A 24,829-nucleotide genomic window follows, 5' to 3' on the forward strand; every position below is an offset into this window, starting at 1 on the left:
AAACAATTTTAGGTATGATTGGCAAATGAGCAGAGGGAATAACAACAAGGTATTTCTATGACCCTATGGGATTTAAAACTGATTCAGTGGCTTTAAATAAAGTAGCAGGGCTACATTTGCTATATCAAATAATGTTGGACTAATAAGGACATCTGGAAACAGCTGCTATCAAACAACATTTGATTTGTGTTTCCTTCATGATTGCAATGCACAGCTAACACAGGCGCACTGTTCCTTGCAGGGTAGATGCCAAGTGCTGAACACTTAAAGGGAAGTTGGGAAGACATAGTTATGGATAAAACTGGCAAAAGCATCTATGCACAAATAATAACACTGATTCACGGCCATCACATTATTTAACAAGAGGCAGTTTTACCCTTATTAGCATAGTAAGAATCACATTTAACTCTATCTTTTCACATTAGACCTGATAAAAATAAACCTATTAGAAGTAAAAAACAAACAAACAAAAAAACAAAAAAAGGCATTACACTGGCTTCCAAAAAGAAGTGAAGCACATGTAAAAACAAGGTTCTTTGTGTCACTTAACTGCATTTGGATAAAAATGGGGATTGAAGTCACCATTTAAATCTAGTGCCAAGCATTACTTGGTACCTACAGGAAGCTTACCTAGAGTAGAACAAAGATTTGTGGGATTCAAGGCCTGTTTCAGGTATTATGCCTTGTCCTTAGCATTTAATTAGATTTCTAAGACCAATAAATGGGACTACAATGGATGAACTTAAGCCATCTTAAATATATATATATATATATATACACACACTCATACATACATATATATGTGTATGCATATGCATAGATATATACAAATACAAATATATATATATATAAAAACATATAAAATCCAGCCTTAGCGCACCATACAGTTAACATCAGTAAACTGACCTCTCCTCTTTCAGGAAATAGCATAGAGCACATATAACTATTTTATGTACAAGCAGCATGGTCTCAGGTAATAAACATGCCAGGATTACTGCCATTCAGCAAGCAGAGGGGGGCCAAGAGTGAGAGTGCACCAAATAAAGGCAGATGAAACTACCTGTGAAACTTCTCTTTCCACTTCATCTAGTAGAACGGGGTCAGACCAGGTATACGTTATCTTCCACACACGGATCTGGCACCCATTGCTGTTACTATTATAACCTCATGAATTCCTAAGAGGCTGAGTTGGGAATCATTTTTCAGTTGAACGTTTTGCTTTTGTTATGAAACTTTCTGTGTTCTTGTGATGATTCTTTCCAAGTGTTTGACAACAAAACCTGGGGCTTTAGGGGAAAGTGGAAGAATCAAAAAACACCAATCTGTTTCCAATGAAAGGTTTCGAGTTTTCCTTTCAAAAGGATAATTCACACAATCCTACACAAAAATCTACAGCTTATGCCTTGAATTCCATTCTCCAAGCACTCTACACCCAGGCAGGATAGTCTCCCTCAGGGAGACCCTATAGCAGGGGCAAGCTTAAGGAAGGTCAAACAGACACAAAAAGAAAAAATATGAGTGTCTCAGGGGCATACTGAGCAGATATGGTGCCCAAAGGCAAGTACAAAGGATGCCCATTTTCCCAGGCACTGCTCTAATCCTCGGACCTCACTTCCTCTCCCAACTCAGTAACAGACAGACCATATCACTGAGCCTCTCCCTCCAGTGCATCAGCTCAAATGTTTCAGAAGACCTCGTACACACCGTATCCATTGCTGTTTGTTTCTAGTCCTTACATGTGGAAGACTGATCATTCGGTTGTCTGGAATCTGCTGTCTAGAATTTAATTTTTGAGCTATCTACAACAATGTCAACCACAAGGTCACTTGGCTAGTACTTGGATACCCAATTACTACAGCAAGGAACTCATTATGCTGCTTTGGCCAATCATAGCTATATTACCGATACTTGCAAAGACCTGTACTGCTGCATCCCACCCCAAAACCAGTTTTATTAGCAGAAGCAGTATAACTGGTTCACCTGCATCGCTATCAGGGTTTTGCCAACACAGACAAGTACGTGTCACACACAGGGAATGGAGCAAATGTGGCAGAAGTCTAGAGGGTGGCAGAAGACTGTGTTTGTTACAGTCTTACGACATTAAGATTAAAGTGAAGTTTTCTTTGCTGAGTCAGGGGACTATTCATCATTTCTACAAGCACAAACACATACTCCCACACGATGTACACAAATCAGTGAGTCAAAAATTGTCTCAGCAAAAGCAGCAACCACTCTTACGGCTTGCGGGGTTTGCTGTGTTCAAACCTCTCAGCAAACACTTTGTGTTCTTGATAAAAAAAAATGATAAACAGCAGCTGCTCTTTATCTACTTCTTAATGCTCATCCTCTATCAAAGATGAATCGGTACGGAAATACCTGCAGAGCAGTAGGGACCTTGGTGTTTTTCCAGACCCTGCGTGGATTCAGTGCAGTTTCTCTAGACTTTGACTCCCTGTTCTCCTGCCTATTACGCAAGTATTGGCACCGTCCAGGGCACAGCATGCCCCGAGGCACACTCCTGAGCAGGGGGCTGGACAACTGGTGCCGTCTAGAGAAGTATTAAAAGGAGTGACAACTTCCTTCTCTCTCTAACGAAAATAGAAATTTAATTGCTGAACCATCTACAGCACTGCCAACCCTTTTTACTTTATAACACATATTAGAGCATATCTGTTATGTTTTCTCCCTCTCTAAATTTGCCCTTCCTCTTCTATTTTGCCTACTCTGATCTCACTTCTGTATTTTTTTCCCCTCCCCAAATCCAGTTTGAGATGGAAAGCTACAGAGGATCGTAGAGGCAGTTATACCTACCAGTGCCATTTTGTCACTGCTCTCATAAAAGCAGCATAAACTATGTGTTTCAGAGGGGTTAGCCCCCACCCCAAATAATCACAGACTGCACTTAACAACCGCACAGTTCCCACACAGGTTGGGCCCGTATAGCTCTACCTGTCACCACACACCTAAAGAAAGTCCTTCTTTACGCAGGGGGGAAACCGAGACCTGGGTAAGCAGCTCTGCCACAGAGCAAGGCGGCGGCACGTACAGGGCTGATCTACCCTTGGCCTCGCTGGGGACGGGCAGCGGGCTTCAGAGCACGAATCGGGCACCAGATCCCGGCTGTGGTGCTGCTCAAATAGAGAGGAAGAGGCTGCGGGAAGGGGAAGGCTCCTGCAGGCAACCCCAGGTCACGTGGAAGGCCTGGAAAGGCGTCCCCCGTGCCACCCGAAACGCGCACGCAGAGGTGCCGCGGGAAGGGTAAAAAAGGCCCTTGTGGGAAGCGGTGTGAGAAGAGACGGGATCCGTGCCAGAATGTGAACACGAGGAAATACTTTTTCACTATGAGGGTGACCGAGCACTGGCACAGGTTGCCCCGAGAGGTGGTGGAGTCTCCTTCTCTGGAGATATTCAAAACCCGCCTGGATGCGATCCTGTGCAACGTGCTCTAGGTGACCCTGCTGGAGCAGGGGGCTTGGACTAGATGATCTCCAGAGGTCCCTTCCAACCTCAACCACTCTGCGATTCTGTGAGAGCAGGGCAGGCGAGGCCGGGCCGGGCTGCGGGGCCGCGGGAGCTTCACGGGCTCCATGCGCTCTGCCGCTTCACCACGACCAAAGAGCTTCGAAAGGGGATGAACCTACTTCAGCCCCTCACTGCTTTGCTGCAGTCTGAACCAGCTCAAGCAACTGCAAGATTAAACACTGCACTATCGAGCACGGATTCAAAAGCCAGAGGTTTCATTGCACAAATCTGTTAATCATAAGCGGGAAAGGCAGCTGTGTAACAACTACATTCCTCCCCGCTTCTCGAAGAGCTGACTGACACCTCCACGGAGCCCGCACCTCAGAGCCTTCTGCTCACGGCACAGCATCATCAAAAAAGTAATATGAACAGAAATCAGCTGGGCTAATAATAGAGCTGGACTTTATTCAATGCCAATAAAGAGATCTAAGAAGAAATGGATAAACTTTAAAAGCAACTAAATCTAAGACAAGCAATTTAGCATGCTTTGTTGGTCCTATATTGAATTTTATAATCTGAGGTTTATCCCCTTTCCTCACAAAATGAAAAATAGGTGCCTGTTAATAGCCTAAAATTGCACAAGTTTCATTGCCAAGAAGTACCGCTCTGTTCCCTGACAAATTCGCTATTAGTGTTTACAAGATCCTATCTTCTCCCGCGCACAGAGAATCACATCGCCAGCCAGGAGCTCACGCTTGTTTTCCAGCAGCACTAGGCTCCCACGGACCAGGTAATCCCGTTGGCAGCGAGCAAAACTGCAGAGCATACTGAGAACCATTCTGCATGGTATTTTTACCTGATCTCTCCCAGCATCAAAACTAGGTCAGCCGACAGAGGAAGAAGGCAAATCCACAGGCAAAAAGAGAAGCCGTGACCCGTAACTTACAATTAGTTCAAGTGGCACTTGAAAGGCAATTCATTTACCTTCAGTTTTAACTTTAGATCATTTAGGGATGTTAAAAGAGACCAGAGTGTATACTGAGTCTCATGTCAAAATTCAACAGCTGCTTAAAATGATTTAAAAATGAAAAAAACAAAAAACCCACGCAACCATTGCTTCTCTGTTAGGAGAGCAGACAAGCATTTCTAGAGCGCAATCTTTCAGAAGATTACTTTCCCCCACAGGCCCAGTCTCGTGCGAGCGGTGCCCACTGCGGCAGGGGTGCGTTCAAGCCTGCCGGCATCGCCAACCCCCCCGCCAGCCCTGCGGGGTCCGAGCCTCCTCCCGCCGTCCTCCAAGACGGATTAACGGCATGAGCAGGGGCAGCTTCGCTTGACAACTTTCCTCTCCCTGTACCTCTCCTTCCGCCACCTCCCCAGACATTTGTACTAAAAAGCTCTGATATCAACATATCTGAGGCAACTGAGTTATAGATCAGATGTATTTCCTCCTCTAAGCATGGCTCAATTATCTCCCTTTCATCTCCGTGCACTGGCGTTCAGCTCACGAGTGCAAGCGGAGGCGAGCATTTTGCCTACCTGAACAGCCCCGGCCTTGGGGACCTGCCGGAGCTGCTCACGGTGGCCGTCGCTGGAGACACCAGAGGAACGAGCCAAGCCTGCAAAGGAGGCAGCGGTTCATAATCAGGCGTGAAAAGTGCAGCCTTCGTTGGCAAGACACATCAATGAAGGAATTTAAAAGATTTAATAGTTTTCAGTACATGCAGGTGTATTTTACGTTATCTGAATTCACCTTTGCAAAGAGGGGCACCATAACTGTACAGCTTAAAGACACAACCGTGATCAAACCTCAACACCAGTGAACACAGCAGCTATGGCTTAATTAAAATGTAATGGAAAATGTGGGCCTCAGGCTAAACAGAGGAACCTTTTATCATTCCAAATAAAAAGAATTTTAGGAGTTAAAACAATGTAAGGTAGAGCTTTTGAGGTTATTGTTTTAGATATAGCAGATGACAAAGAAATGCAACATCAGCCCCAGACAAATGGTGAGAGAAGAGGAAGAAAGCTGCACCAGAAGAGCTCTTTTCCCATGAAAAAACAATCAGACCAAAAGATAAAGATAGTTTTGAGTGAAGTGTTGCATGAAAAGGTTTAGGGGAGCAGTCTTTCATCTGTCCTTTGCAAGTAAAAAGACTGTACTCAAAAGAGTTGACTCCATCACCAAATTTTTCCCCCAAATTAAGCAACCTGTAAAACCCCAGAATTTTTGTTACAGGGCTAATGATAAAGAAAACAAGAGAGGTGCCAGAGTAAAACAACAACAAAGGGGGCAATTCAAACATTCAAAGCTTGAGAAGACAAATATTGACACCATACACGGACACAGATGAATTAACATGAGATTATATGATTTTTTTGCTGCCTTATATATGATTCTAACCCCTTTGTCCATACACTGGTGTTTGTAGCCTTGACTGTACACACCGGGTCTGTTAACATTAACTCTTTACACTATATATTAATATTAACTTCAACAGAACAATCATCTCCACAGATGTAATATCTTGGCAATAAAGATGGCAATTCAGAGTCCTGGAGCCCTGATGACTTCATTACCTTATGTGTTAAGTTTAGGACTGGTATAATTCTTCGCAGGATTGGGCTCCAATATTAAAATCTCTTCAGGAAAGAGACAGTTTCTTCCTGTATTTTTATACCAGAGCCTCAGTCTTTATTGCAGCTTTTATGAGAAACTATAATTCAAAACCCAACTTCCCTAGATTTGCTGCATTTTTTTTCCTTCTTTCCCCTTTGCATTTCACTTCACGTGCCCTGCACAATCTACAGCTAATATGAAAGACTGTATTCTCCAAAATAAAGCAAAACAAACGCACACCCTTGTCTGCAGTGGATATTCTTTCTGCCTGTGAAACCACTGATCCAACGATATTTTTTCTCGTCCATCCCTCCAGATTTATTCTTGCAAAAAAATAGATAACCTGGCAGAAGAGTTATCACCTTGTCTCCTTGTGGAAATGCATTGCCTCCAGAGCCACAACTCAAACTGTGAATTTCAAGGCCAGCAGTGGAATATCTGTGAAACTAAGTAGGAGTATTTCTTCTAATGATGGAAAAAAAAAAACACAACAAAAAACATTACGTATTTCTTGCTGAAATGTGTTTTTCTCTACTAATGTTGTTCCGAAGGAAATTGGAGTCCACGCTGTTCATGCTTGCATAATGAAATACATCAGAAAACACTTACTCTTTACTATTATTCATCTACATGATTGACATCTTGCATGATTCTTTGATCCTTTCAGATCAACGTTTTAGCAATCAGCAGCATGCTGTGTGTCCAACGTTGGTTCCAAGCTGAAACATCTAAGCCAAAACGAACGGAAAATGCTGTGCCTCCCATGTAGCTCCATACATCTGTTATGCGGCAAAGGCCAAGGCTGCTGGAGTCAGTTATGTCAACAAATTGGCTAAATCCTCTTTTAGACTTTGGGGAAGGAACAAGTAAATTCATTTATAGTATAGATATGGCTACAAATATTTTAGAGATGACACCTTTTTGAAATATTTAGTTGCCTAAAAATGCAGGTATGTTCTAGAAACATTTTCAAAAGCTCCTTTAAAATTCTAGTTTGGACTGCTAAAAATGAGCTAGCTCACACAGTCAGAGAAAAGCTGCTCTAAAATTTTCAAGAGAACTGTTGTTCTAGGAAAGAAATTCACATGCAAGTCAACAGAAACAAAGCACATTTGTGGCAAATTCAATTTTTTTTCATCCAGTTATAAAGAGAAAAATGGTATGATTTGATTTGTAAAACCAAACAAAATGACTATCATATAATGAAGGTATTTGCTTTTCAAAATTAGTTTAAAAAATTCAAATATAAAAATAAGGTGTTTCAGGTCTGGTCAAACAGGGTTTTGTGATGGTCAGTCTGTGAATTAAAGATTGAACTGGTCACAAAGCCAATCCACTGACTGCAAGCAAAAAGGCTAGAAAGCTCATCTGTTGCTTCTGTGTTTCAGAAAAAAGGCCTAAAGATAGAGCTGAGCTTGAGATCCAGAGAAGCAGCAAAGTGAGATCTTTCAGGGTCTACAGTTAACCCCAGTGACAAACTGGGGTGCCTGAAGAAGGCAACTTCCTGATGATTTTTTCCTTCTGTGATGAGAAAAAAAGAAAGAGTGTGTACTGCCTGTGGAAAGAAACTTCATTTTATCTTGTTACTAGAAATCTCATTTTGGAGATGACTTCAGAAGGCAAAGAGCAGGAATGGGTATCACTATCTGACTATATTTCTCATTGCTATTCAGAACAAAATCCTGCAAATTTGACTTCTTTGGAGACCAGGAATAGGATCTGGGAGGCCCGGAGTCAGGAGGTCAGGCTTTGTTGGACCACTGCCTGGCTTCTGAGGTTGAACCCTAGGAATTTCTACAAAAAAGAACAGATTTGGAGAAATTGTCAAAATAGAAAGGAAAAAAGAAAAAGAAAACCACTTTGATGGAATTTTTCTGACCAGCTCTATGTTGCCCTGCAACTGATTTTATCCCTGTGTGCTGTTCAGCTTCCAGATGGTTCCTAAATGTGTTGGAATTGCAACTGCATCGTGGCAGACCGAAGACTGCCATGGAATATAACCAAAATATTTGCCATCTCATTTCTAGCACAACATATATAAGCACTTTTCCAGGCAGAAGTAATTCAAAACTTGGGAACCCATAATCTTTTCAAAGACAGAAAATGTTCCTGTCACACACCACTATGGGGTAAAAAACAAACAATCAAAACCAAACACCCCCGCAAGCTGTGTAGGCTTTCCTAGATGAAAATATGTAATTCACACAAGTGGCATAATTGTACCTGATATGTAACCACAGGAAATAACTACTTTACCATGTTCATCCATTCAGAAAGGAGAAAATGGAAGTCACTCGAGCTAATCTGTTTTAGACTTGCACAGACCGCCTTCTAGCATGGTGGATCTGTTTTTTGTACTGCCAACTGTGAACGCTGCTAAACTATCACCTTGAAAGCTGTTTTTAATTTGGACGCATGGAGCCTAGGCACACTATCACAAATGAAAAATGCCCTTCTTGCACGTTTGCAGTACTCCTCACACTGCGTTTAGCTTTCAGATGGCTGAAGATATTCTGCTTCCGACGGGAGAAGCACTTACGTTTCTTAGAAAGGAACTCACAGGGGAATGTGAAATACTGGATGGTTTAGTTAAAGTCGATTAGGTTCTCCTGTTCATCCTGAAAAATAACACCCAAATAATGGGGAAACTCAAACAGATGTTCCACACAGCAAAACAGGCAGAGAAGTACATTAAAAACAAATATGTGCTGTGGAATTTTTAAGCAATTGAGAATCCAGGTAAATATTTTAAGGAATTAAAGTATATAAATATGATTTAATGTTTGGTTTGGTTTATTTGGATTTGGAGTAATAACGAGACTTCTACTGCACCAGAATTATTTATAATAAAATCACAAGGTGTTTAAAGACACAGGTTCTGAGAGAGAGAAAATCATTCTCAGTTGTATGTTATACACCTGCAAGTAGTTTCACCCAGCAGCAATGGGGCTGCTGGTGGAGTAAGGTGCTCCCCATCTCCGGTGGGAACCTTGGGTGAACAGGAAACAGGGCAAGCGGAGCGGGGCTGCCTCCTGGGGCTTCATTTGCATGGCTCGCTGCCACATGCACAGAGCCACCCTTCACTACGGCTGTCGTGAAAGACATTAAAGCTGTTCAGCACTCAACAAACACACCAAGAAATCATTCCACGTTCTCCTGAAAAGTCATGGCTCATCTAAGCTACTGTTAAGATACAGGGAACAACAGAGACCATCTGCTTTGGTGGTCAGCTCGCTACGTGCAGTGTGCTGCCCCGTGTTAGCAGGGAGGGATAACGGTGCCTGGCTACTCAGAGATGAAACCCTGGCTCTACTGACAACACTGGTCCAAGGATCTACCTGGAAACCACCTCCTGCCAACAACCTTAACCCTTCCAAATCTCTCCAGCTTGTCTAGGCAAACGTCGCTCAAATTATATTCCAACAGAATACCATGTTCCTTCAGGATCCAAGCATTTGCTGAAGCTGACCCAATTTACCTTAAATTCCATATAGAAAAAACACAGACATTTTGAAAAACTCAAAATCCGCTTGTTTTGACCTGATGGAAGGAAATATTTCGACTTCACATTTTGAAATGATTTTGTCTTAAAAGGTGTTACACAATCAATCTTAAAAGTCAAAATTAAAATTTTTACATTCAGTATTAAATGATCCTTGGGAGAAAAGGAGGAGGATTGCAGGGAATGGAAGTTTCTTTCTTTTTTTTTTTTAAACAGAAATTCAAATTTTTGCTTCATTTTGATACAGAATTCAGCCAATTTTGAAATCTGAATATCTTCCCCCTATGGAACTTTCTTCACCATCGAGCGCTGCTCGGGAAGAGCACTTCACAATGCTTCACATGCGGTATCTTGCTAGAGAACCCAGGAATTAAATGCGACTGGTTTTGGTGTTTCATAATCATCTAAACAATCAATGAACCATCGTTTTTGATGCTGGCACATCTTTGCAAAGATTACAGCTGCTTTTGCACCAGAGCAATGCTACCTACAAACTGCACAAGTTGTTGAAGCCATTTTTGCAACTCAGACGTAGTTGTCAGGAGCGCATCGATCCTGGCCCTTGGTCTGCAGCAAACCTTGCCAGCAGTTGTAGCTTTCTCCCCAAATTTCATACAGTCAAAGCCAGAAATCACTGAGGACCGCCGCCAGGAACTCAGTCAGCATCAGCATGCAGCTGTAGCTTGCCAACAGTTTTTATTCTTTTTTATTGCAATTTTAAAAGGGAAATTTATAATCCAATATTTTTTAAACCAGGATTTATTTTTATTTTTTAAACAGTCTCATGAATCCGATATTTTTTAATTTGGCATCTAAGAAACCATCTATTTTAGAATAATGGGGTGAAATTATGCAACACAGTGATAGAAGATATAACGTGAAAAACTGCTGATAATCTGTTCACCTTTACAAACGCTAAACCCTTATTGACAAAGGGAGAAAAAAAAACTAGAATTACTTTTGCTACTTGGATTTAGACTTTGCTTCACAAAAGGTCCCATTTCTAATGTCTGGTTTCTCTACCAATTCTTATAGAAAGCAAAAATTGACAGATTTAGTCCCTAGAGGCAATAAAAAACACACAGCCATAATTTGTCAGGGGAGAAGGAGCTCCAGTTCTGAGAGACCACAGGAAAGACTGAATGTTTTATAGCGTTCTGGCCCAAATCTTGGGGGCTAGTCAATGCTTAACACAAAAATCAGAAAACACAAAAGCTTAAGACAGAAGCTCTTTTAAAGAGCATCGATACTATTTTTCTTATATGGCAAAATATAAGAGCAGTTGAGGCGTTATAAATGCCTCTTACTGTGGTTGATTAGTGTAGCAAAAACAAATAAACAGTCACTCTCCCAAAAGACCCCACTGAGGTTTTTTCAATGGCCAGAATATCAATGACTTCCAAACTTCCATTGGAGAAGTGCTTCCTTTTTTTCAGAAATATAACTATTGTGCAGAAAATTAACTTTCGCAAAAGCAGTTAAAGAAAGCATAATTTGAGTTTGCTTCTGTGGTACTATGACTTATAATAAAGTCAATAAGGAACGGTTAGGTCTTGAAATGGGAAGGGCCGTTTATGGCTTAACAGCCATATACTTCTTTAATAATGATAAACCTGGGCTGACTAAAATAACTCCTTTACACACAGGAAGAACAAAGTCAGAAAAGCAATTAAGGAAAAAATTAACCTTTGCATTATGTACATACAGGACAAGTGAGAAAAACAAGCCACTAAATCCCAGATGGTTAGAAACAGTGATATGACTATACTGCCGATCATTTGCAACACTAATAAAAAAGGATCATTTGGGCAATAGCTATGTCAATTTATTGAAAGACTTAAGACAAGCAAAGAATGTTGTTTATCTATTTTTGGACTGCAGAGTTGCCCATTTGAAATGCCGTCTGAAAAATGTTCCCTTGCAGTTGTTCACAGCTAACACATCATCCAAACTCTAATCAGCAGATCATGGCATCACTGAAACTTTAAACTTAAAGCAACAGGGAAGGCAACTGCAGCATTTAATAACATGCAGCAGCAGATCAACCTCCCTCCCTTAAGAAACCCCCCTTTTTTTTTCTGGCAGGCCCTTGAGAGGTTGTTTAATACAGGCTTCAGTGCATTTATCACTTTGAAGAGGATTTCACTTTTAATTTTCTACCTCTAGAGGTGCAGCTTTTTAAAGCTGTGGATGTTCTTGCTTAGCTATCTGCTCTGCTACATATTTCATATAGAAATTCTGACTTTGCTGCAGCTTCAAACCCTTTAAATTCTATGAAACTCGAGTGCTAATTCATACTTCCTGAGCTGAAAGCAAAGCTGTGCTGCACAGACAGTGATGCAGAGCCCTCAGAGTCCGGATGCCCATGGTCTCTGCTAACCGATGCACACCAGAAGGTGACCATTTTCCTCGTCTGCGGAGAGAACAAGCCCATGTCAGCGTGTGCGTGCGCACCAAGCAACAACCGTCAGCGATGAACCACCCCGCGTACAAGACAGCCACGTCCCTCACCAACCGCTTCCTACCCAGCAGCAGGGAAATTTCCATCTTTCCTTTCTACTCCTGTTTTTCCCAGAGCAACAGCAAAGCACATGGCAGCACTTGAAGTTGATCTCCCTCAGATTGTGGAGCAACCACCTGACGGACAGTTACGAACAAAAGCTGCCAGTGTTTACATTAACATATTTTACTCGGCAATTTGGCTGCCTCAGGACCACTCAATTAGTTATCGTGTATCACAAAAATAATTATCTGCAATTTTATTTCCATAACCACCCAATCAATGCCCATTACTCTCAAGTCTGAATTCAGATGATGTCATCATGAATTAAGAGGATTCCAGAAGCTGGTCAAACAACCGTAATATAATTCAGATTGGAGGGGACTCCAAGGAACTCCTGTGATCCAATCTCCTGCTCAAAGCAGGGCTAATTGCAGTGTTGGATCATGTTGCTCAGCTTTGCTCCAGTTAAGTTTTGAACATCTCCAAGGATGGAAATAATCCACTGTAAGTTTAGTGACAACCCTAATGAAGTAAAAAATTGTGCATTAACAACAGAGAGATTTTGATTAGAACTTATAGCTTGGATGGAAGGTCTTTTCTAGTTGGTAACATTTGCTAAAAGACCTGAATCTATCCCAGGTGTCTATATTGCCCTTTAAGTGATTTATTGTATGTTTTGAAGTTTTGCAGCCTTGAGGTCTACTGTGTTGAAGTAGTACACAAAAGGTGAAAAGGAAGATTTCATTCTCTGTCTTGAGCTTCCAAAGTGTGTCTACTTGTAATAATCTTATTCTGACAATTTTTCTCTATTTAGCCATTTAAAATATTACAGATGCGCTACTATTGTTTGTATTAAAGAGATCTCTCTTTCTTTTGCAACTAATCGTAAATCTGATAGGAGCTGGTTTCTATTACGACCTCTTTTCATGGTGATCTTTCTTTGCAGAACAATTTTGCAGCCAAAGATACACAAAACGTATGCCATGCACACAACTCTGTTTTCCAGAAAATGGAAGAACGTTCTATTGAAGCTGCATAGAAATGATCCTATTATATGTGAACGGTTTAGAGCACAGTGGCTTCCTAACAATTAGAGCTTTATGGGTTTCATTCACAGCTTCTATAAAAAATCTCAATAGACTCTATTTGCCCCCCTCCTTCTCCCACAGAAAGTTTGAAAACACATCAGTAAAGGTCCTTTATGGCATCTAATTTATTCTCTTGAAATTACCTGCAGTTCCTTAGTAAAAGAGACATTTTTAAATGAATCATCTCTCTGCCAGTTACAACCTCTCTCATCATGTGCTGGCTCTGCAAGAGTACCAACGTGACAACTTCTCCTAGTCAGAAAGAAAAGCAATTCATTTTTTCTTAAGGTAGCTGGATTTTGTTTCTAAATTCGCTAGTCAGTCTTGTGAAAGATCTGCAGAATTCAGGTGGAAGAAACGCTTTGTTTTACAGTCCTGTGCAAAATACCTTTGAAGACCACAGAAGCGTGGAAATAGGGAGATGGTGGTGATCTCCCTCCCATAAAGTAGCTAATTACATGATCATCTTGAACTCTCTGAAGTCAATTACTGTAATTACCGCAAGCTATTGTGTTGTCATATTTCATTTGGAACAAAATGGTAGCATGTGAGGAAACTGCCAAATATGGCCTTGCCGACTTTGTTCGCTTTATAGAAACGTGTTTAAAATGAAAGCTGCTCTCAACCCCATGAAGTGCTCCTGAACTCAGGAAGCAGCCACTTGCTGCAACACTCCCTGTTAATATAAACTTCTGTAAAATGTAATAGGATTAAATAGACTGAGCAGGCTCCACGGCAGTGTTTAAAGCACCCAAGGCAGGCAGCGCTGTCCAGGCGGCCGCGCAGGACTCCGTCACCTTCCTCGCCCACCCCAGCGCACCGGGGGACAGCCCTTCGCAGGAGGATGCTGTATCGCCTGCTTTCTGTGCGCATGCTGGACAGAGCACGGAAACCTGGAGATACTCAGCCATCATTTGGGGTAATGGATGATCCCCAGAACAAAAAACTGCATCTGGATCGAAACTTTTCAATCTCCGGAAAGTTTTCAGGATTTTGCTCGAGTTAAATTGTAGATTGAATAACAAAAACGTTGTAATACAAGGTTAACCTTAACTTCATCCTGATGGAACTATTTATCTGTCACGCGAAGATAGGTATATTCTCTGTGGACGGCTTTCTTTAAGGGCATATACACAAGCTATTTCCTCAGTACAGTGAGGATGTCTAAATAAATCTCTTACAGCCAAGTAATAGGAAATATTTCAGCTTCAGATGACTACACCCAACTATTTCCCAACCTTCAGGAAAGCCAGTGAATATCTAAAAGTATTAGCACTTCTAAAAGAGCAAAACAGAGACAAATTTACAAACCGCAATGGTAACGACCTCTAAATTAGTTCTCAGTTCCGACTTCACGAAATGCAAAGTCTTCTTACTGCACAAAATGTGCCATACTGTATTGCGAGGCTGCATTTTGCCTCCTCAAACAGGACACAGACAGTGATAGAGGCAGTAATTTCCCCAATAATTAATTAAGCAATTTAAGGTGACATAACTATTTAAGCTTCTCTCCTGTAACTTCACGTAACCCATGAAAGGCTAAGCAGGTTCTCTAAGGACTAATACTGAAACAGATACTCGGCTGTGAGCCACACAGAGATGTATGAGTTGCATTTTGTTTTCAATACAACTGTGGTCACTAGAAATTTGCTGTGTATATACACATGGGGCGTAGCAAAAATTCTTTGGAAAACTGTTGCAAAGAGCACCCATAATGCCCCATCAAGCCTTTTAGGCACCAGCCCTTGTTCAGGAGTAACACGGCACCTCTGCTTTTGAGGAAAATAGAGTAACAGCGAGTAACGGTGCTTCGGAGCGGCACGCTCTCTGCTAAGGGCCAGCCTTGCACCGGGAGCGATTCCCCTGCAGCGAAATGCCAGGCTGGCATCACAGGAGCCAGCGCGGAGGAACAGGAGGAGGAAGAGGAGGAGGGCCAAGCCCTCTCGTGCCACAGTTCACTCCTCAGCCCCTTCCGAGGCTGCGAGTAGCCGCCATGTCCAAGAGCAACAGCAAGGCGGGAGGTAGCGGGGCGCTACCCAGGACCAAAGGACATCGGGGTGTAAGGAATTATAGAGAAACGTACCTCAAAGCTGTTAGAGGATTTTTCTTCTGTTGGCTTCAAGCAATTCAAGACTGCATGCTTCATGTCTAAAAAGATAACATAAAATATTAACAAAAACATAAAACACAACCACTGCAAATTAACAAATGCTGGCTGTAATCTCAAATGGGGTTTCATAGCAATACTATATCCTTGCCTTGATTTAGCTGTAAATAGGCAATGCCCCATACATTAAACTAGAACTTTTACCATAAAGGCTTCACTGTGGCACTGTTTTTCTTAGTAGGAAGCATTACTACTTTTTCTCAGAAAACGCAGGAAGTTAGATACTCTTTGCACACCTTTTTATGCCATTCCCTGAAGAGACAGGTAGTGGAAGAGCTACTTTTGCTGGTGTTTTTGTCCTTTTTCGTATCAATTTGTTTTGAGATTAACTCTGACTCCGCTGTTCAAGAATGATTATGAACAGATAAGGAGCAGCAATGCAACAGTTTCATACCATTTTGAGAGAGAAAATATATAGTTTTCATTCCAAAATGTTAAATGCATTCCATGTTCTCACAGTGCCCATTTAATAGTTTAGGGACTGTGTATGTGTTTCCCTTAGAAGAGAAAGGCAGAACGCACTTCACCACTTTTTTTCTCCTCCTGGATCTAATTATTCTCTAATTTAAATGCAAAGGCCAATCCAGGTTGCTCTTGAGACACTGTGGGACTCTGTTAGGATCTTATACATTATGACTTTTTATGATAACAATTATATGATAAAGAGCATCTGGAGTCTAACACAATATTAACACTATTTCTTAAAGGTGAAACCCAATTCCCCCCCAATATAAAATTCAACTTCTTTATGCTTACACAGTCTAGCTTAAGGGAAGAGCATATTTTCTTCCACATTTTCTTCCAAGTACTTGATATCCTTTATGAAAAACAGAGGGAATCAGCCCAGTGCAGGGGCAATAAGAATAGTTCTAGCATCTATTAGGAAGGATGTGCTGAACCTTCAGGCTGTCTGGAGTCCAGTCCATATTGTTCCATTATCTACTAAATGTAAATGATCTGCTATTTTGCTTACGCAGTTCAGAAAATGACCAGAACAACCCCAGACAAACAGTATGTTCACTGCCATACTTGGTGTTACATGCATTACAATATTATGCCCCTTCATAAGACCTCCAGGCTAAAATGCAAGACATTATCTATGATTTTATTGATTCGCAAAATGAACAGGTAACACGTGTCATTCTCTGTGCAACTCCTCTAGCTGTACTCATGTTGGCATTATGGAAACTAAACTCATCCTCTAATTCAAGGCAATAATTAGACAGAACATACCAAATGAAGGCGGGTACCTTCCTGAAAAAGAGTGAAAAGGAAAAAAAATCGTAAAATTCAAATTCTAAGAAATTATTCCAAACCAACAAGTAGAATTCACTGAACTGACCAAAATAACAAGACTATTATAATATATGTCTGGTTCTAAGCTTCACGTAAGGCAATGATCACAATCCAGTAATTTTTATTTTCACAAATCAGCTTCCCTAGAGCCTCTAAAAATTACTCTAGAAATTGTCCTTTGTAGTTCACTAACATTTCTTGGGCTTTCACTCTCCTTCACTATATTACAACTCAATGGAAAAAGGTTCTGCTAGATTAGGAACAATTTGGCTTAATTTTTTTTTTTGATAAGTAGAAAACACTTAGTAGAATGACAATAATATATTTATGATCTCCTTCTACACACACTAATAGTTTACACGTACAGAAACAAAACATTAGAAGCAGACAATAAGAGGCAAAACCAGGGATTTTGATCTGTGATGTTTAAAGTCCAAAAGGTTCATTGATGTATGCAGAATTTGCTTCTTTCCATAAATCTCTCATATATTATACCATTGTATGGGTATCTGTGTACATGCCCAATTTACAGAGACTAACACTCATAGGAATGTTAAGATTCGATTGCGGAACATCCCCTATAAATCTCAAAAACAGTTTGCAACGCAATTTTTACTTTGGACAGTTAAAGGGCTAACTCCATTCTTCACCCTTTTTTCATCCATAGTAAGAACTTTTTGTTAACTCTCTTTGATGAAATATTAAGTATGTATATGAAGGAAAAGACCAGGAGTACAAAACTGCTTTACGAAACTTTCTCTAATGATTAGATGATACAACTTCAATCATGTTGCTATACTACCCCACTATTGCAGCAGCGCTATATCTCTAAGAACAGCAGCAGGCTAAACAAGCAACAAAGCCACCTTGCATTTTTATATATGCTGAGCTCCTTGCTCCATGTTTCATACGCGGCCTTTTTGCTTCACCAATGACCTGATAACTTTCAGAACTATAAAGTACGTGTTATATCACCATAAACTTATCCTAAGCAAAAAGATGCCACTAATTACTGACTGAATACAATGTCCATACATGAAAGTAATGTGAAGTATTTTTCAGCTTTATTGTAACGGAGATGAGCTTAGTAGCCCACAGGCTATATTATGAGAAGACAGACACTTTCCAATCTGAGATATATTTTCAAACTATAATTAACGGACATGTAAATGCCTCATTATTTCCACACAGGCTTGCAGAAGAGACATTTTAACTGCACATTTTTAACCAAATAAGAACTATTAAGTATCAAACTGAAGCACAATATCAAGAAACTTGTGTCTTTGAATTGAAAAAGCTGCTTTGCACCATTTTTGGCAGAGCATCCCTAAAAAAATTAACACTTATGCAAGCCTCCCCCAACAAAAAAACTGATGAGTTAAGCACTTACTACCATGAAGAACATAAAATGATAATTTCCTAAACTCTGGTGCACAGTGCATTTTCTAATTCTCTTAGTGTATGACTAGCCAATGCACATGCTCTCAGAGGCTGGTTCCATGTTTTCAGCTGTTCTGTGGCATGAATAGAGAGAATAATATCCATTTTGAGTACTTTTCTAATGTTACTTTTCGAGGCAGCTCGTACACCTACTGAGGAACTATACGTAACCGAGGATGAGCCAGACAAGTGATCTGTTAGGAAAGCTTTCACAGGAAAGGCGAGATAGCACATGAGACAGTGGACTATAAAAGATTATTAAAAAAATAGTAAAATTCTGTACTAAAAAACTGGTATAATTTGACTCAGATCAGCAGAATGAATGTCATCAGTTTCTAGGTCTAAATTATTTACTCAGCTTAGAGTATTTTCATAGTCTATGGCAGTGATAGGAAAAAAGATTAAGTATCCTGACAATGTCTGACCATCATTTAGATGGACATCATTTAGATGAATTTGGAGAAATTAATATAGCCTCAAGACAAACAGGAGTGCTCTAATTTAATTACAGGTATTCTTTTCTTTCCAAAGGCAGAGCGAGCAGTTAAATGTGACTATATCAAAGCTGATGTCAAAAGTTGCATTGCTACTTAAAAAAACAAAACAAAACAAGCAATGGAATAGTTCTCTGGGGAGAGGAAAAAAGGCACCTTTTTTATACCTTTCCACTCCAATTCTTCATGCCATTAGATGACAAAACTGAGATAAAAATGTTTCGGGAACTAGTTTTAACATTTAAGTAAATTGAAGTCTCAGGGTTATACGCAGACTAAGGACCAGCATTATTTGTTTTATTTTCAGTTAAATCACTTTCCTGATAGGATTTCATGACACTCTGGAAACTTGTTTTTTTCATTCCTGCTTTAAATGTGCCTGGCTTATTTCATTAGGAAATGTAAATAAAACAACTCATTCAATTTTTGTAAAAGGAAGACACTGGAAAAAATAACTGTTCAATGATACATATCAGAAACTATAGTGGGGAGACATTTAAACCAGGTATTGCTTTTGTATTGAATTTACTGTTTGGATGGAACTAAGATGGAACTACTACACATGCAAGCCCTCCATCACACGTCCAGCCACATTTACATTGTACTATTAGAAAAGCGATCAGTCTTTAGGAAAATAAACTGGCCCATTGATCTCAATATGACCATCATAATCCAATATGTGATCAAGGAGTTATTACTGTATTGCCGCCTATAACTATAGACAATCTTCCTCCCTGTAGTGTCCAATAACTGGCTGAAGCTATGGGATAGCATTCCTACTCCTAGGTAATACCAAGAAGTCAGTCCAGACTAACGAAACATCTGAAATAGGCAAAACTGATCTAGTTAGTATAACCAATGTTTTTATTCCTTAACTTCTGTATTGGTTGTGATTTAATTTAATGTTTGCTCTTCACACTTACAGGACTTTGCTCTTCCACAAAACAAAAGAGTCCTTACGTTTGTGTGTGGTTTTGGGGCAGAGGGGAAGTGAAGAAGCAAATAAGTCAGGTATGTCATTCAGGATTCAAACTCTCTAGGGCAAAGCATCTGCAACTCCTTATATGATCTGATGATATTCTCAGACTGAAAAGCTCAGAGAAGCTAGGACAGGCTTCTACCTGAAAAGCTTGTTACTTTGAACTCTCTGTTCTCTAACAGTTTGCCCATTACTGCCCAATCAAGCATACAATAAACTACGGCCTTTCCAATAGGAGAATCAATTGTCAATGCTTTTGAATAACTTTAAGGAGCTGTTTTGGGGCCTTCACACTTCAGCCCTGCCCCTTGAAGCAAGAACCACAGACTCTTCTGAACCTCATCACAACGCTAAGAGAAGTCAAGAAAATTACAGTGTATTACCCATCACTGAAAAGTACAGTAATATGTGGAGCCTCTGGCAAGGGACTCTCAGAGCCAAGTATATCCTTCAGGGAATCAAGGAAATCTGAATTATAATACGATGCATGATTGACTGGGGACTGCCAATCAAAATGATGACATTATCTGCCAGTCAAGGTAAGATGCAGTTAAAAGAGAAATCTTCCTCCAATTAAATGCCATGTCCATTAGCAGTGGGACTGGTGATATGCTTAATCTTCTCAGGGCCCTATACAAGGCAACCTCCAGGTTGTTCCGCTTCTGACAGTTTTGCAAGTGCATATGGTTTATGTACAGACTTTAAGGTCATAAAGAGGCCACTAGGAAGATGTAGGCTTCATGCCCCACTACACTGAGGGGCTAAATCTCAGTCCATGTTTAAGCAGCAATTATACTGCATGGAAGTTAGAGCCAAAAGGATTTCTTCATTTTTCCAAGTCACCAGTGGATTTCACAGGAGCAAAACAGAGAAGCACAAGACAATCCATCTCCGGTTTCTCCGACTCCACAGCCCCTCATAGCTCACAGCACTCTGGGAAAAGGATAATAAACTCTGAGACAAGATTCATAGCTGTTAAGGCCAGAATGGACCATTAGATCATCTAGTCTGACTTTTCATAAGCCAGGCCAAATACTCTTTTCCAGTTACTCACGTACTGGAGCTTAAAAACTTGTGTTTGATTAAAACATGCTATCTAGAAGATTCCAAGAGCAAAAGAGTTACTAGCTATATCACTGACCTGCTTGAATGGTTAACAGTGGTTAAAAACAGCTAACATTTATGATTTATTTCTAGTTAGAATCTTTATACTTTTAATGTAGACTCTAATTTCAGTGTGACTGCAAAATCAGATTCAGCAGGCTTACTGTGCAGAACAAGCTATATGCCCATGAAACCAGCAGTCACTTCTTAGTGACTTGTTAGAGTTTGACAGCTAAACTATCCAAACGGCTCACAGCCTTGAGCATGTTCCAGTACATCCCAGCTCCTCAGCGCACATTTGAATAAGTTAAGAACATTTTTCACATGGCAAATTTCAGAAACTGAGCATTACTTCCACAATGGCTTCTCCTTTCTCCTATGGGCCACTATGGCAGTGATGTTACGTGTCTCCTCTCTTCCAAACAGAGGTCTTTTTGAAAAGAAGAAGGTGCTGAGAGAGGTAGCAAGTCACATATCTGTGAAGCATACTTCAGGAGACAGCTGAGATATAGGGGAAAAAATGACAAGGGTTTGGACTTGGATGTGGAACCAAATGCAGAGAAGAACGTATGGGAAAGAAGAGCTGTTCAAAGGCAAGGCACATGTCAAAATATGTAACAGTTTGGGAAAGAAAACCCATAGCCATTAAAGCTCCTAGGAAAAACCAGATGTGCAGAATGCATTTCTGAAACTGGAATTCTGTTAGGACCATGGATTAATGTCACTACTGGAAAGCTGAATGTCTTTTAACATGTGGCTAAAAGTGCCAGTGGGATGAAGCAGACATGGGCAGTGATAATACAACCCGTAGTATTTTCATTTCTGACTACTTGTGGTTACAACAGTATATGGCAAATTTTCCTATAGAAAATAACTTTAACCTACCAGCATAGCTCATATACTCAAAACAGGCTTCTGCTTATAGGGACCACAAAGTTGACAAAGATTTAAGCAATACTTAAGCTGTGGCGGGTTTGCATAGCTATTGAAGGCCACTTCATTACTCAGAGCAGTTCCTACTGCCCTATAATACTATCAGAACTACTGTACCTTTCAATCATGCTGACCAGGTCATTGCTTGAACTCTTCTCATTTTAGACCATAAAATAGAAGGCAATTTTTGTGTATTGAGAGAATTTTCTTCTTTGTATGCCGCTTATTCAATTTAAAAATAAATGAAAACCAGGTTGGAGTAGCTTCATGTAGTCCTTCATTTTCTGGTTGGGTAGCTATTTTCATGGTTAAGTCTTTTATTTCAGATTAGCACACAGAAGCTAGCTATTATGCAGTCTCTGCATTACTACAGCTGGGGAACAATTTTTTTTTTAATACGTTCAGAGAAAGTCCGAAACATAAGAGACTGTTGTACGTTTTCTAGCAAGATGCCACAAAAGGATGAAGATGTACCATTTGCCTCCTTTTAATTCAAATAATAGGAAAAAAAGCTTAAGAAATAGCAACCATCTAAAGAGAATCCTTGTACATAACTGTTTTGAATAGGGTCCCATATACACCACACTCAGATCTTTAGACACAACAGATGAAGAAAGGTGTGACATGTAACAGCTAAGTATCAGACATCCTAAGTACTTCCAGTTGTCATGTCTGAAAAGTAATCTGTGTGCATGATCTTCCTTCCTTCAGTGAAACTAACGGCTGGTACACCTGGTGGAATAACAGCTATACACCTTTCCTTCACAGAAAGAATAGTCGGCCCAGCTCTCCCACATCGGAACAGCTGCTCCTCAACTGTCTCTGAGAACATGAACTTGCACTGGGAACTAATAAAAAAAGATCTGTTGTTACAGCCACAGAACTTTCCTACAGAAGTCTCAAACCCAAGAAATCCAGTGGTTACTCCAGGTACCGAACAAGCAGAAGTACCTCTCTTCTGACTTCTCCAAGCTGGGCAGGCAGCACCAGATCATTTGGGAGTGGAAAATTAAAAAGGACAGCAGACAACTTGCCCAGAAGGCCCTGGAAAGGTGTTGCTCACCTGGTGAAGAGCAAGATATGTGTAGAAAGATGAGGAAGAACAACTGTCAGAAGGGGAAAAATAGTTGTTTGACAAAGGAGATGGAAGAAGAATCATCCAAGACACTTGAACCAATTTCTCAGGGTTAACATACTGTATCTGGGAAACAAAGATTTATGTGTATTTTGGAATAGATGGATAATCCGCATTATAGACTCACAGAAACCTAGGGATCCCCTGAGGTCCAGCAAACATACTCTTACCACTTTCCCCGACATTTCTTTTACCTTACAGGCCTCTAGTGATGGAGAGTTCCTGACCTGGCAACCTGATTCAGTGCTTCATTATCCTCAACATTAAGTGGTCTTTCCTAATACATAGGCTGAAACTTTCTTGCAAAAGTGTATTTCTCATCTGCCATTCAAGCAGAAAACGGACTATTCCTTTCTCTGCAGTAGCTTGGTATGTGTTTGAACATTGTCCTTATGTCCGCTTCATTCTCAGCAGTCTTTTCTGCTCACACAGAGGAAGGTCCAAAAGCAAGCCACGCTCCTCCTCCCTCTGCTCCTCCTGCTGCCTGACCGTACAAGGCAGCAGCACTTCCCAGTGGCTCCGGGCAAACGCAGGAACACAGCCGGAGGGGAGCGGGAGCTGCCGTGCCCAGAAGGTGCCTGCGCTCAGGCACCATCAATATCAGGAAAGACTCAAATGGTGTAGTTCGTCATTACCTAACAGCACCTTGTATTGCCTCTGTTTCGACAGCAGAAATTTTTCAAGCCTCCCCTCAGTTAAAATATTCCCAGAGCTCACAGGAATTACTGGAGAAATTCTCCGAATGAATGCCAGTACTACTGGATTATTCCTTCTTCAGATTTGAAAAATATTCAAAAAACTTATGGCCCTCAAAAGCAAAGCTTGTTTTTGTCTTTTTGTATTCAGCATCTAAAATTTTCACAAAATGCAGCATTTACTTTCCACTTTTCATGCTTATCTACTCTTTCACTTAAGATTTTATTTCACTTTCATTTTCTGTCAAGATGGACTTTAAAACGTGGTCTGAGCTAAAATTTAATATGCACAATAAAATTTAGTATGTAGCTGAACAAAAAGTCGCTGCACCAAAAATGGTCCAGTCCAGCAGTTTTCCAAATGATGTAGGAGAAAAATAATGGGGCAGAGTAGCAGAAGCCTGACCCTATTCCCGTAAGACTGTAAGATTTATCACCTACATAAGCAGAATGCTACAGAAAAGAGATCTATTGACCACAGCAATAACTCACAGCCCAGTAAAGCTAGCTGAGATGCTAGTCTGGTATTTGCTGATAGTACCTTTATTATGAGGTACTCACAATCGTTTTAAATAGCTTTGCTCAACAAACTACTGTTTTTAATATTATGCACCACCTACTCTTTTTTTAGACCAATCACTTATTTACAGTACTGTTATTGGGGGTGGGAGGGCTGGGAAGGGTTTATAGTACTCAGGATTTACTATTTCAGTCCAAAACTGTGCTGTGCTGCTTCACTTCTTGGGGATTCGGGGAGGGGGAGCTAGGGGCACATGCTATCCACTAGTACAAGAAAAATATTACTTAAACCAAAGTACATCTGCATGATAACTCCTATTTGAATAGACTATTTCCTGGGGAAATGGAAAATAAAAAATATCAGAAAACCAGTAGTAGTTCAAATACAGGGACCGAATTTTCTCCGCTCGTGGCAGGTGCAGGGAGATGCTCAGCCCCGGCGCAGAGCAGCTCCCGGGGGCTCGGACGCGCAGGCTGCCAGCTCGGCTCCCCGCGGCCGGCACGGCGGGCACCGTCCCTCCCCGTGAGCTCCGCAGCCCTGCCCGAGGCCTGGCCGTGCGCCCGGCACGACACTATAGCTACTTCAGCCCGCCAAGATGGCCCAAAATACTCACCATGGACCGAAGAAATAGCCCTAGCATTTATTCCCTTCCCTGCTTTCACAACGGACATGCCTCCCTTATTCTTTCAGGATTTAAAACAAAGTGTAACGATTTTTGGAAGTCACAAGCATTCCTAATTTGTAGTAAAACATCTGCTTACGATGCTTTAAATCTATTTAAAAAAAATTTGTTAAGGTGACTAGCATCAACCTCAAATAATTCTCAAGAAAAGAGCTGAAGCTTTATCCAAAAGGATTCCTGGAGCTGCCAGCTGCATGAAAACAGCTATA

This window comes from Apteryx rowi, unplaced genomic scaffold (assembly GCF_003343035.1).
Source record: "Apteryx rowi isolate R43461 unplaced genomic scaffold, aptRow1 scaffold_105, whole genome shotgun sequence".
Classification (NCBI taxonomy): domain Eukaryota; kingdom Metazoa; phylum Chordata; class Aves; order Apterygiformes; family Apterygidae; genus Apteryx; species Apteryx rowi.